This window comes from Prenolepis imparis, unplaced genomic scaffold (assembly GCF_030444845.1).
Source record: "Prenolepis imparis isolate NDT839.2.m4 unplaced genomic scaffold, iyPreImpa1.0 SCAF_11, whole genome shotgun sequence".
NCBI classification, from domain to species: domain Eukaryota; kingdom Metazoa; phylum Arthropoda; class Insecta; order Hymenoptera; family Formicidae; genus Prenolepis; species Prenolepis imparis.
The window spans coordinates 7198350-7212264 of NW_028141169.1; the positions used below are offsets into that span (position 1 = coordinate 7198350).

The window sequence follows — 13915 nt, forward strand, 5'->3', positions numbered from 1 at the left end:
TGTTCAAAATAAAATAAAATAAAACAATGTTTTAAATAATATGTTATAATACTTTAGTTTGATTAATATTTTTCACAGTTATCAGCTGATTTCTGTCAAAAAATATTAATCGCGGATAAGGTATATTATAACATATTATTTACAATGTATTATTATTTTAAAATTTAATTGGCAAATTAACGCTTTAATCAGCTGATTTCTGTAAAAAAATATTAATAAAGCGTTAATTTGCTAATTAAATTTAAAAATAATAATGTTAAAAATATTAAAATAGTAATATGTTGTAAATAATATGTTACAATATTTTATCCACGATTAATATTTTTTGACAGAAATCAGCTGATAACTGTGAAAAATATTAATCAAATTAAAGTATTATAACATATTATTTAAAACTAATATTATTATTTTATTTAATTTTATTTTGAACGAACTGCAAAACTGCTAACCCTCGCGATGACAGCCTCTCAATGCTACAAATATAACGCACACACGAATCTTAACAGCCAATGCGCATCGAGAAAAAGCGACAACAATAAACTTCGATATATGCGAGTATCGACTTTATATATCTTTTTTAGAAAAGGACCGTTCATATATTCTTGTGATGCGGAAAAATGTTAGTCGACTGTTAGTCATTTAATGTGACAAAGATTAAATATATACAATGAAAAATTCTTAAGAAATTTCCCCATGATTATCCACATTTCTTCTATTCGTTCGAAGTGGATAAGCATTTACGATGCACGCTATTCATAATAATATTTATGCTTAAAATAAAATGCTATAGTTGATCCAAAGCACACAGCTCTAATGATTGTCGGCGTCTATTACGTGCCGGAAAAATGATGTTAAAGTACTGAATAACATATAATTTCCATTACGCTTGCGTTCTAGTACGAGATGCGCGAAAATGTCGGCATTTCTAGGTGCGCGAATGCATCCTCTCGAAGGAGATCGCGCGGATGCAATTTTACGGGCTCTACTAAAAATATTATTATTTCGACGCGCATGAACGAAACGACGAAGTGGAATAAGTATTAATAACAGAGTATTACTCGACGGGGTCGAGTGTACAAAAATTACCGCTAAAATCATCGGTCGGCGACCTATAATCTCGCCTATTCAGCGTAATTTATTACGCATTGATATTTACAATCCTTTAGGGTTAATATCTCTCTTCGCGTCGCGACGATTGCCTTACTGACGAAATCGCCGGTAATGTGAAACCTTCTCGTTCGAGAGCCGACCATCATGATCCCCGAGATTGCATATTTAACGCGCGACCAGCGGAATTGACCTTCCTAGCCGTTCCATTATAAGACATTTGCGAATCAATCAAGACAAGGGGGCGGCAAATTTACATTTAATTATGGTACACATGGATATTCGAGAGATATACATAATATATTGCTGTATTTCTTTGATCTCTTACGAAATGGCCGAGTATTGTTGCCCTATAATAATTTTAATGACCTGTATTTTATTACTGTCAACGAAGATTAATATTAGCAAGATATCAAATTAAAAACAATCTGTTCCAAAGGAGCTGCTCTTGACTCTTGTCAATTTATATAAATTCTCGTTGATAGAAGATGTATTTGCAACGTGACTTTGAAAAAAAATCGATTATATTTTGTATATAAATTATATATATAATTATTTTATATTATATTTATATGAGAAATATAAAATATAATAATATAATATATAAAAGATAAATTATATATATTCGGCGATTTGTTTCAATTTGAACAAGCTAGAGAATGAGAAATCAATATAGTCATTTATCGGCAATCGAAGATCGACTCTTGCATACAACACAACGTTTGTTTTCGACCATGCTTCAATTCCGCCATGAATTTACCGCTGGGCCAAGGGAGAGATGGTTCTTTCCAACGACACGTACATACATACGAATGCGGGGACCAGCCGTTGCATAAATCACAATGAAACGCACGCCTCATTATACTTGCAGGCACTCGTGTAATTGCGACGGGCGTGTTCGGCGCGATATTTACCCGCGCAGATCTGCCCGGCCGGCTGCGTATGTATGTTTGCATTTGGGCTCTATTTTTTTTTATTTCGCTCTCCATCGCACCTCGCGCACCTACTCGTCCCTCTACCCCCTCGACACATCTCTCGCGTCTGCGAAATCCGGTGCTTCTCGCGACCGGAAACGGGAGGCCGGATATGGGCGTAACGCGTGTGGCGCAGTTTTAAAAGTGACGCGTACAACGTGAAATTATATACGTTTTTATTTGCGGAAATGGTTTTTACATCGATGCCGAAGCCAGAGCTCATCGCGGCTGCTTCCTCGGCCAGGACGAACCACCGACCGCGTTCCGGATTATACGGATTATTTTCCAAATCGATGATAACTGCTTTAGATCTTTCATCGGCATGTCTAATGAATAATGAAAGATCGGATTCAACATGCATATCGCATTGATGATTTGTTTTCGAATTGACTATAAATGTTTCACTTCGGGGAGACTCTCTTTCTCTCTCTTTCTCTCTCCAAATTATTTTAATTGTTGCAAAGACATATTTAGCTACGCTTTTCATTATCTATATTCAGCATTCTCCAGAGAGATATAATTTAAAGACAATATAGAAAAAGAGTTAACAGCTTTCTTTTTGGGAAAAAAATTGAATCATCTTTGTGACAGATTTCTAGTAAAAAAAAGAATATAAATGATAAGAAATGTTAATCATAGAAAAATAGTGCACAAATAAATATAAAAAGTTAATGACAGACGTTAAAAGTTTTTTTATCCAAATTGTTGCCCGCATATGCAATGTATTAAATTACATGCTGCAAAAATTATTTATTCGATAAAATTGATATAAATCACAGAAAATAATATCAATAATTATCATATTATAGATAGCGCGATCCCCAAAGGATAGGAATGTCTGTCTAGCCGTTTCTTAATACCATCGATAGAGCCACGGTAAATTGCTTGGCGAACGCCGTTGGCACGAAAATCCGACGGCAACGACCGAAGAATACGCGCATATCGCTATAAAGACGTCGACGCAATTAATTACGTACCGGTCGAAGCGCGTACCGTGGCGATCGTTATCGGCATAATCCTTAGTTACGGTATCGATACACTTGAAACGTTCTACCCTCCTCAGCTCCGGTTTTGATGAATTGCGCACGCGGTTCACCGTGCTCGACGGACGTCGGGAAAGGCATATAACTCGCCATGAAACAATGAAGGTATATTCTCGGCTAAAAAAAAAAAAAAAAAAAAGAGAAACAGAGAGAGCGATCTGAAGAAGGGGAACGGCCACCCGCGATGTTTACACCGGAGTTCCGAAAATTTTCACGCTCTTCCACCGACCGGTTACATCTTCTCCCCGTCTCGATGTAGTCGCTTTCCCTCCCACACATCTCCCCCCGTTGCATCTATGATCGTCTCATGTAAATGGAGCACCGCTGTCGGATAAATACCAGCTGGTATAAGAGATGGCTTTCAGGTGGGGCTGTCCGTCGAATTCGTCACGGATCGTTATTCAAAGTCGTTCGGCCAAAAGCCGGGGGCAACGAGTCCGAGAAGAGCGGCGCGACTATTAACCGGCGTTTAAAAGGCGCGATATCGAAGTTATTGATACCTCGGCGACAATTTATTGCCGAGTATATCTCGCGTTTTTAAGGCGCCGCAGAGGCGCTTTTCGCGATTCGTCGCGTTTTCACATGTCTGAGAATTTCTTTCTCCGAATCTGATGGATATCCCCTCAACCCTGTCGGATACCGAAGGTCCAACCAGGAAAAAAAAATAACGGGTTATTTTATTCAATGTTGTAGCAGCAAAAGAATTACGAAGTTATTTAACATGAAAGATTAATCCTCGTGTATGTGGGCGGAAAATTGTACGTTGGTGAGGACGCAAACTATAACGCAATGCATTTTGCATAGAAGAGTAGCGGACGATAGGCAGAAGGAAGGGTATAAACTCTGTTTCGCTACGCGTGGTTGCTATTGATATTCTGTTTCAAAAGATGCAATTGAACGCATTTGTCGTCACTTACGAAATGATCAAAAGGCTCATCTTGACAGAAGATGGGTCTCGGAAATACGAATGAGTGACGAAACCCTTAATTTACTCGCTTTTCAACTACAATTTATATTCTTTTATCATTGTACTTTTATGTATCGTTTATATGTTCCTCGTTATGAATTTTATATGATAGTCGCTTTGTTATTATGCATTTTTATATCGTTCCTTCCTTCCGTAAAATATCGTATACGGTGCGATTATGCAATGTCAGATTTGTTGATTAACGTGAGCTACATGCTGAACTAGTCGCTAGATTTTTTTCAACCGAGGTAGCACTCTTAGTATACTTAATGAAGCGTCCGTGTCTCTTTAGATATACGATACGTATCATATTTCTGGCGCATGTCCGATCTCCCCTACAATTCCACGCTTCTGTGATATGGTCTAATCTATGTTAATTGGGCAAGTTACGTTTCCGAGGTTGAACGTCAGACTAAATGCACTGTCTGCGCGCTGGCTGATTAATCACATTCATTTCGATATGCATTTTTGATGGTATAAAATATTCTTGGCTCTTCTCTTTTAATTGTATATACATATAAAGATCGATTTTATCAAATCAATAGCATCAATTATCTATCTTATAAATCTATATAAATATTAAATTTTTTTTTAATAAATAAAGTATTTTGGTTAAACTACATATAATGACGAATTGATCGAGATGAATATATATATCTTTCCTTATTAAATATTTAGAATACCTTTAGAAAAAAATAGATAAATCGACTCTAACTGCGGCTCTATGAAATCCGAGCGATTCCCCTTCTCGACGCTAGAAATATCTACTTGGCGAGTTCCATCGCGGCGGCTAATCAGCAATCTCGTACATTTGATCGCGGATATGTGCCTGTCCGTCGGTCACATGCATACACGCCGCACACCCACGCGCGAATCAGGCCCCGATGCGATGCGTGCATAAGCACGCAGCGCAATGTAACGCGCACCCGCGTCCGGATGATGAAACGGTGCACTCCGGGGCAATTTGACTTACGACATTTTGAAAGCGAGCCGACCCGTTCGTGGGCGTGTGTTGAAACGTTGGGATGTCGGACGGGTTTTGCGTGGGCCGCGGCATATTACATCTGACCGGGTACGCGGGCCTTATGATGGACGAGACAGGTGATTACGCGTGTGGAAACCACCATGCGAGGTGCGCGCCATTCGAGACACTCGTATATACGCGTGCGTATATGTATACATGAGTGCGTACATCGGGACCAGAGGGGCCCGTTCGCAGAAGGATTCGCGCGAGGAGGATTCCGTCTTATCCCGCAGGATCGTCCCTCTAAGGGAGAGACGGAGATGGAGATGAATTTCTTCAAGGATATACTCGGCGCTTCGATAATTTGACAGCTGAGCCTCACCACGTGCGTTAATATGATCGTGATTCGCGCGAATAATGCATCGTATGTTATGTTACTTCGCTAGGATTTTTAGTCTTAATCAGCATTATGCATTCCATAATGCTGATTAAGACTCAAGTCACACCGAGATATAGAGGAAATGAATCGATAATCTTACGTGATTCTCGCGAATAATTGCATCAATTTTAGAAACAAATATGATTCCGGATGTTCTAAGTAGAAAAAGTCGGATATACGTAGACTTACTAAAGACTTACTTTATGTCGACGTAAAGGAATCGGTCAAATAATTTAGAGCGTTCACCGGGGTAAAAATATAATGAGTTTGAATACTTAATGACGCCGGCAGTACAATTATAACCGACTAAAATTGCGGCGCGTAATGGGAGACATAATGGAGCCTGAAATTGTAATATGTGTAATTTATTGCAATAGCAATTACGTGAGATGATATCCTCTTTGTCGGCGACGTGTAATTATACATTGCGTAATCGCAACGTATTAGCGTTATTCCGTAATAATCGGCATTTATAGCTGGTTCATTATAACTATACGTGCAATGCTTATAACGATTCGAATTATCAGAAAGAGAGCGTTTAAATATTTTTATTTTTCGTCTCCTTTCTATCTTTTCACTCAATTTAATTTAAAAAATTTTGACAATTTTGATCTCTCGATCGAGATTCTCTCGCTAAAGAAAAATCGACTTTAGAAATTTCTTAATTTTTGTACATTCTAATTGAAATGGCTTTAGAATAAATTGATTTTTTTCTACTTTAAGATATAATAAAATTCTTTCACTCTTTCTCTTATGTTCACTGTTTACATACGACCGCAAAACACGAACGCGAAAAACGCGATGATGACAAGAGAATCGTTTCGACTCGCGATCTCCCCCGCGCGACTCCGAGAAGCCGATACGATGACGATGTGCGTGATCGGGCGATGGCAATCACGCGGATCAATCGTGGATCGTTAATGTCTGTCTGTCAAGCTGTCGCGTGATTCGCCTACGTCTTCCTTCGAAAGCCGAAACCCGAGACCTGTCTGGATCATCCGCGCGTACGATAGCTACTTCGAGACGTCTCGGACAGCTGCTTCTCGAACACTAACTTGGATATAAAGCCATTTCATATTGAACATTTCAGAATTGAGAAATCGTGATATTCAAGTAATTTTCGATCTTATCTGATATTACGTCTCTAAGTTCTGGTCTGGAATATTGCCATCTTCTAATATTCACCCCTATTCCCTCTACTACAATTCAGGATTTTATTTTGTATATTTTTAGTTTTAGATTAGTTTGAATATATTTTTAATCTCCGTGTAAAAAATGCCGAAGATAAGAATTAAATAATAATCACATATAGAATTGCTATATGATTAAGCTATTTTGAAAATGTTTCCGCTATTTATATTCGGCTGTGTGTATCACATATTTATATGTTTATATTAATTATATTTTATGTTTAAGATACACGCTTCCTATTTCTCATTCAAATTTTATGCGCATACGATCAGAAGAAAGAACGCGCGGAATCTCGTTCTAAATAATCGCGCAATGTCGTAGCACGCCATTTTTGGTTATTTCTTTAATTAATCCTAAGTAGTTAGCGTGAAAGTCATTAGTTTTTGTCCTCGCGAGTAAACGCGCACGGTTAATTTCGTCAGTAGTGGATGTGCGTCGAAATATGGTTGATTTCAGCACGCGAGTCGTATCTTCTCGCTTTTTTAAAATCATTTTTATCTCTCATTTCTTTCCTCCTCTCTTTTGCGCAATTTATTTTGTCGCGTTATTTCTTTGACACACGACCGAGATTTTTCAGTTTTCCCCACGATTTTCATTTCTGTCGTTCGATTAAAATGCAAGCTCTTTTTATGTTCGTTGACACTCTACAAAGTACAAACGTTACACTGTTAAATTCGTTCGCGACGTATAATTATCACAGAGTGATACACGACATCATTAGCTGTTGAATTTAGTATTCGCGGACAATATACATATTGCGAATGTGTATTGTAAAACGACCGGTTTTTAACGTCACTGTCGCTGTCGAGAAAAAAATGTTTACAGCAATGGAAGATAATGTATTATGCGTATCAACAAATTTTTTTAAGCTTTCATTTAATATATATATATTGCACGAGAAATTCGTATGTGTTTTCTGCGACATTATTTCAATAAATCTGGACTTAATTAAAATTGCTGATATCGTCATTAATTAATCATATAGTATAGCGCCATATTTTATATATAAACGTACGATATAAAATACAACTTTGTACAAAAATATAGTCGGAGAACAGACATATACATGTGTCACGATTGCTTTCTTGCTACCTAAAAACTTTATTATAGGTGAAAAGTTATTATAGATTATATTGAATTATTTTAATTCAAATTAATTATGTTCTATCATGGGCTGTGAACGTAGCTATATATGCTTTTTATATCTCCTCTAAATATTCAGTATAATTTTTCTCTAATTTCAGAAGACATTGAAAACACATTTCCATTAACTCTTAAAAATCATATGACAAAATGATCGTAAGAAGATTTTTACGTTGCAATCTAGTAATAAAAGTCTTTAAGGCTTTAATTTTTTTGGGAACCAAAATTGAGTATAATTTTAACTTTGAATCCATATCAATCTTTCACTTTTGTTATACATAAATATAAGCAAGTCCAACAATAGGGTTGATATTAATTTTAATTCAGTGAATATTGCTGGGGTAAACCGCGGCTATAATTTATCGCTGGGACATTAACTGCGCGTCTGCGGAGTAAATTTTTTTCGAGGTCTGAACTGACGCTTGCAAATATCGTCGCTCGTACGCACGTAACGACACGAGAAGTCGAACGAAACGATCGGATCGACTCGTGCGGCTTGCCGCAAAATTGAGAGTTAACGAACCTCGACGAACCCGCTGACATTCTTCGGGTTGCACAATCCTGATGACGGGTGCACGCTTATGTGCACAGCACACGCGTGCAAGTACAGAGTGTTTAAGAAAAAATCACCTACTTTCTCTTGTAAAATACGGAACAAATTTAAAGTCGATTTTTCTTTGGTAAATATTTAGCAAAATTATCATTTTTAATTTTTAATGCTAGATTTTTAATAATATAATTGGCTCTCTTGGATTAAAATTTTGCCAAGACAAACTCTATTTGTATAATTAATTGAAAAATATACATTTATCTACTCAGCCTCTTTAAAGCTCATTGCCAAAATTATTAATTTTCTTATAATCTACAAATTGTGTGGGGAAAAAGATCAGCATTTTTAAAGAATATTTGCAGCTGAAAAAGAAATGACTGACGTCTGAGAGATCGCGTATGTATTTCTCGCGCGCAATCTGCGGCAGCGAAAGCGGGATGTGTCGAGCTTGAAACGTTGACAGGTAATTTATTCACCTGCGAAATCGAGACGAGTTCGAGTTTCCGCGCACGTACTGCCGACAGGTAGTTTTCCTAATTGCCTGGTTAGTCGTTTAACGGTTTGTTTACGAACTGAGAGGAGAGTGGCATGGAATATTTTTGAATTCAAGATTATCATTGAAGAGACACACGTTTATAAAGTGCAACTGCGGGGATGCACCTGAAAACGATCGTTCGCGGACCGGTATCCCTTTTATCGTTGAACATTCACGACTATCAAAACTTAACGATGCGACGAATCCTTCGAGAGAAGAAACATGCAAAATAGTTGGAAGATTTCACAGAAATATTCAAGATTGTCATTTTGATCGGATTATATTTTCTCATTACTGTATTTTTTAAATAATTTGTTAATATATATCGGAGGTGAAGAGAGTTTTTATCGAGTCGGATACAAACTTGTCAAATACATCGTATGCATAAAAAATGCATAATAATGTATAAAAAATGCAATTTTTGAATCATTGCGCCGACGAGAAAGAGTATCGACGTACTATTTTTTACGAGGACAAAATCCTTCTGCGTCAATGGTCGTTTCTTAGCACGAATTGCGGCGCACCGCACGTCGAGGAAGGCGTTCTCGTTTCGTATAGGGCAGGATCGATCTACGGGCCGCCATCGAGAGACGAGGGAGAGCCAAGAGCGGTTTTCTGGTATCACCTTATAGCAAGCGGCAGATGTGCACCCGTGTTCCCGTCCCTCTATCTCCTCCCTTTTCTGTCCTTCCCGTCTGACCCTCCTCCCTTGCCCTTTTTCTGTGTTCAATACACACACACACACACACGCACACTCTTTCTCTCTCCTCTATTTTATGGAATCATCGCCTCCGAGACCTCGAGCCTCGTATATTTGCCATAAGGCAAGCGTTGGCGAATACCTAAGCGACGTTTAGTATATGCGCGCCATGGCTTTCTAATGCTACCATTATCCGAAAACTTACCGACAATAAATACGTGAGGTGGTTGCCAGTAATAAAGGAGCGTGTTATCGCATAAATCATTCTTGAATTACCGATACTCAACTCGCCTGTCTTCGGCGATAATATTATAATACCACGCCGCGTTATTAAACAGGTCGGAAGAATCGATAGAAAATTGCGACATCTCTCCCGGCGCTGGCAGAAACGGGCATCGATAATATAACGCGGCGTAACCAAGAATAATATACAAATCAATCTTTATGAAACCTATTTGAATAATGCACAAAAGTATATATATTTCGAATAAAAAACAGTTATTTTGATAATCCATCAAAGCATCAGATTGTGCACAATTTTTTGCCTGCCTATTTAAAAATAGATAAGCTATTATTATTTGATTTAATATTTTGATTAAATATATTTTTTTTGTTCAAATTTAAGGAATCGGTTGAAATAGAAAAATTTTTGTCGGCATTTCAAGTCGGCAACTATTTTGGTCAATATGATCTAAGAAAACGAAACTGGTCTCAGTCTCTCTCCGCATGGTCTCACGAAGGTATCCCATCGTAAAGCAGGCACAAAAGGAAAATAATTATCCTTTGCCGATGTGGATAGATAGGTGGGCTTATATATATAGACACATTTTCGTAGGTAAAGATTATTACTAGCCAGCAGGCGCAGCACTAGCTTGTTCAGGTATACAAAAAGAATACTAATCGACCCATTGTTCAGCTTGATGAGACAATCTTAGGGTCGAACCATTGTTTTTTTTTTTTAGATCTCATCATATTGAACTTTTAAAGCATGAAATAAATATGCTAAAATTTATTTTAGTATCTTTTTAAAATTAATTTTAGCAGTTTACCAATAGATAAATTTTATCAGATCTCTCATGAATGTATTATAATAAATATATATTAAATGTATGCAAAATATTGCGCGATTTTACGAAGATTTACACGATGCTTTATATTTATAACGTATATTTAAATTTAAATGTATATTTATAATTTGATTATAAATATAAGCGAATTTTGTCATAACTCTATATTAATGGCCAAACGTTCGAAAAATACAATCATGCTTTTTAATACTATTAATCTTCTGACAATAAAGAAAATCTTTTACATAAATTTAGACAATTTCCAAATTACAAATTTAATACTGTTGCATTGTTATTACTATATAGCATTATATACTTGCAAATATTAATATTTTATATAAAGAGATTCGACAAATTTCGAAATTATTAATTCACAAAACTAAAATATATAATCGGATCGCGATATTTCATTTATTAATCAAGTTACGTCTGAGTGACTTTTTTTTCGCTACTTATTATTAGTTTTTAATCGACTTGCATTATGATAAAAGAAGAGAGAGGAATATTGAGAAAAAAAGATTCGCGACGATCGACTTTTTTACGCATTCGGCACCCGAAATCTCGTTTAGATTCTAAGATCCCAAGCACGATGAAGAATTTCGTGTGCGAGGGACCTTCCTGACATTCCTGCGCGAGTGAGCACCGACGACAGAATCCGGACAGAAGACGTCGTCCCCGCATTTGAGACCCCGCGAATTCCGCGGTCGCCGTTCGACGCGGCAAACTGGAATCGGGTCTCCTTTGATGGGTGGAATAAAAAAATGGGCGGCGCCTCTTGGATGTTTCTGGGCCCGATCTAAGCCCGAGACCAGGCCGAGCGAGGCCGGACCTTAGATCAGGGCCCCGGACGTCGGTCCCTTTCTCCCTCCCGTTCACTCGAGGGACCACTTTTCTCCCCGCGCATCCCATCCCTTCGTCCATCGCGCGGCTAAAAAGAGGGCAGAGGAGGGGAAGATGGTAAGGCCGACAAGGGGCAAGTGGATGAAAACGGCCAACCATCGGCAGCCTGCGCGGCGACTCACGATGGGAATATCAAGAGATTCTGCTACACGGATCCGGACAAAGGCAAGCTGTTGTTGTTGTTGGCATTGTTGTCGACATCGTCTTCGACGGTCGTCGGATAAAGTTATGGGCCTTGCTCGCACCCGTTTGTCCTTGTTAGGCCGAGAGGATCGAGCCGAAGGCTGGATCGAGAGTATCGATATCGATCCTTTGGCGAGAGATATGTGCGACGATGCGTATCTCTGATATTGTGATTATTCGTAATGAGACCGGAGAGAGATGATGTTCAAAAGTAACGAGGGAAAATTAATCTCAAATATTTCTGATTCTGTGCACAGCGATTAGACTTAATGCTTAATCGATATATGTATACTTTTCACGCAAGCTTTCATACAGCATATTTCACAATCATAGACGCAAGAAGATTTTATGAAGATCGTTGATAAATTATAAACTATTTTTGTCAGAAGCTCAATATTTTTTACTCGCGTATATTGTTGTTGAAATAATTTCGTTAAATTTTTATCCTGCTTCCATCAACATTGCGGTATTCGCCGTGGTATTCGAGATAAAGGTCGAACGAATTTATCCGAGCTACCGGCTTCTTCGCCAGGAGAGGTGACTGACCGATTTTCCAATTCCGACGAATCTTCGGCCCGTAAATTTTAATCATAGAATTGCAGATCGTGCTGTGGGCCTCCGGTCGGCGCGAGAGCCGTTCGCGTGATTGCCATGGCGGTCATTCTTTTTTTCACTGCCTTTCTCTCTCTTTTCTCCTTTTCCCCTCGAAAGCCGTTCGAAGGCTGACAACCCTCGGGAGACGGCGGCCGGATAAGCGGGTCCGCGAACGGGAGGCGAACGGGAGACACCGCGGAATGAAATATCTCTCTCGCGAACGCTCTGTCCTACCGTACCAGTAGGAGAGGAAGAGATTCTCGTTTTCATCGGGTTATATACACACGCGCGTGCCAGCGTATGTGACACGCGTGTCCCAGCTTGTGTTCGTGGCCAGCGACGTACATATTAATCACGCGATTCGTCCATAATCGTATTTCAGCCCGTTCGCTCGCTCGGCTCGACTTTAGTCGCGTTTCGTGCACGCCTGGTTCGGTCTACCTTTCTCCTTTTCGAAGGATTTTTCTTTCGACGATTACTTCCGTGCGCGAATTTTTGCCAAATTGTCGTCTCCCTGTATATACATGTCATGTACTTTATAATGTATTCTATATTCCCTTCGCTACCTGCTTATATACGACTGGTTTCCTTCGCGCGAGAGATAATAATTAACTCTCACCGCAAACATCGTTTGTCGTAATCGTCAAGACTGATCTTGGTCTTATTGCTTCTTCAGGCGATCGTTTATGTAGAACGAAGAAGTAGGCTCGAGCTTGTGTTTTTGTTCAAGATCTGGCTTAGATTTCGCACAAAACTCGCATTATTATAGTGAGGCCAGATTTTATCTCCGAATAAATGTTTTATAAAATATTCGATAGTTCAATTAAAAAAATAACCGTGAATTTGCACGATTTACTACTTCCGATAATAATTGACAAAACAGATTTTTAAATAAAAAATAAAAAAAACACTTAAAAATTTTAAGATTTTAAATGCTTTGTAAGCTGTGCAGAAACACGTTTACATAAACAATCACTGCGGTTTAATAAATTGATTGATCGACTTTGAGATTACGTTGCGCGTCCAATTTCGCGACTGTGGGACCGGAGAACGTCAGAATTGCGCAGAAGAAGAGGAGATAAATAGAGACGGAGACGGAGAAAGAGAAAGAGAGTGAGAGAGAAGAGAGGCTGAGAGAGTCTGAAATGAGTATCGTAAGCGCGGCCAAGAAACTATAGTGAATTTCGTCTTGGGTGGTCCCGGATCGGCAGCGGGCCCTGTCGCGTCCCCGCGCCGCGCGAGCCACCTCGTCGGACAAGGGGGCTCTCCCTCGGACCTCTCTGCCATCGACGGGCCCCTCCTTCCTCGCTCCCTGTCCCACTATGACGGCGGCAGCGCGAGAGAGGGCCCACTCCTGAAGAGCTACATCGCAGCCGCTACCAGCCGCGAGTGGAACGCTCGGGACGAGACGGCCCGCCGCGCTCATTTGTATGTCTGTAATTAGATAGCCACCCCCTAATACGATCCCCGCGTGAGTGTTATTATTTCCAGCCACGAAGGATGCCGGTCTCTGCGGAGGAATGTGCGAGTCGAGAAGTCCGAAATTTCTTCGGCGTCG

General features: G+C 39.2%; 1 protein-coding gene across 5 annotated transcripts in view; it reads left to right on the forward strand.

Moving 5' to 3' along the window:
* LOC145943153 (uncharacterized) overlaps nt 1-13915 on the forward strand; it is a 231148-nt gene that overhangs the window by 53889 nt on the left and 163344 nt on the right. The gene's annotated exons all lie outside the window — the stretch shown is intronic.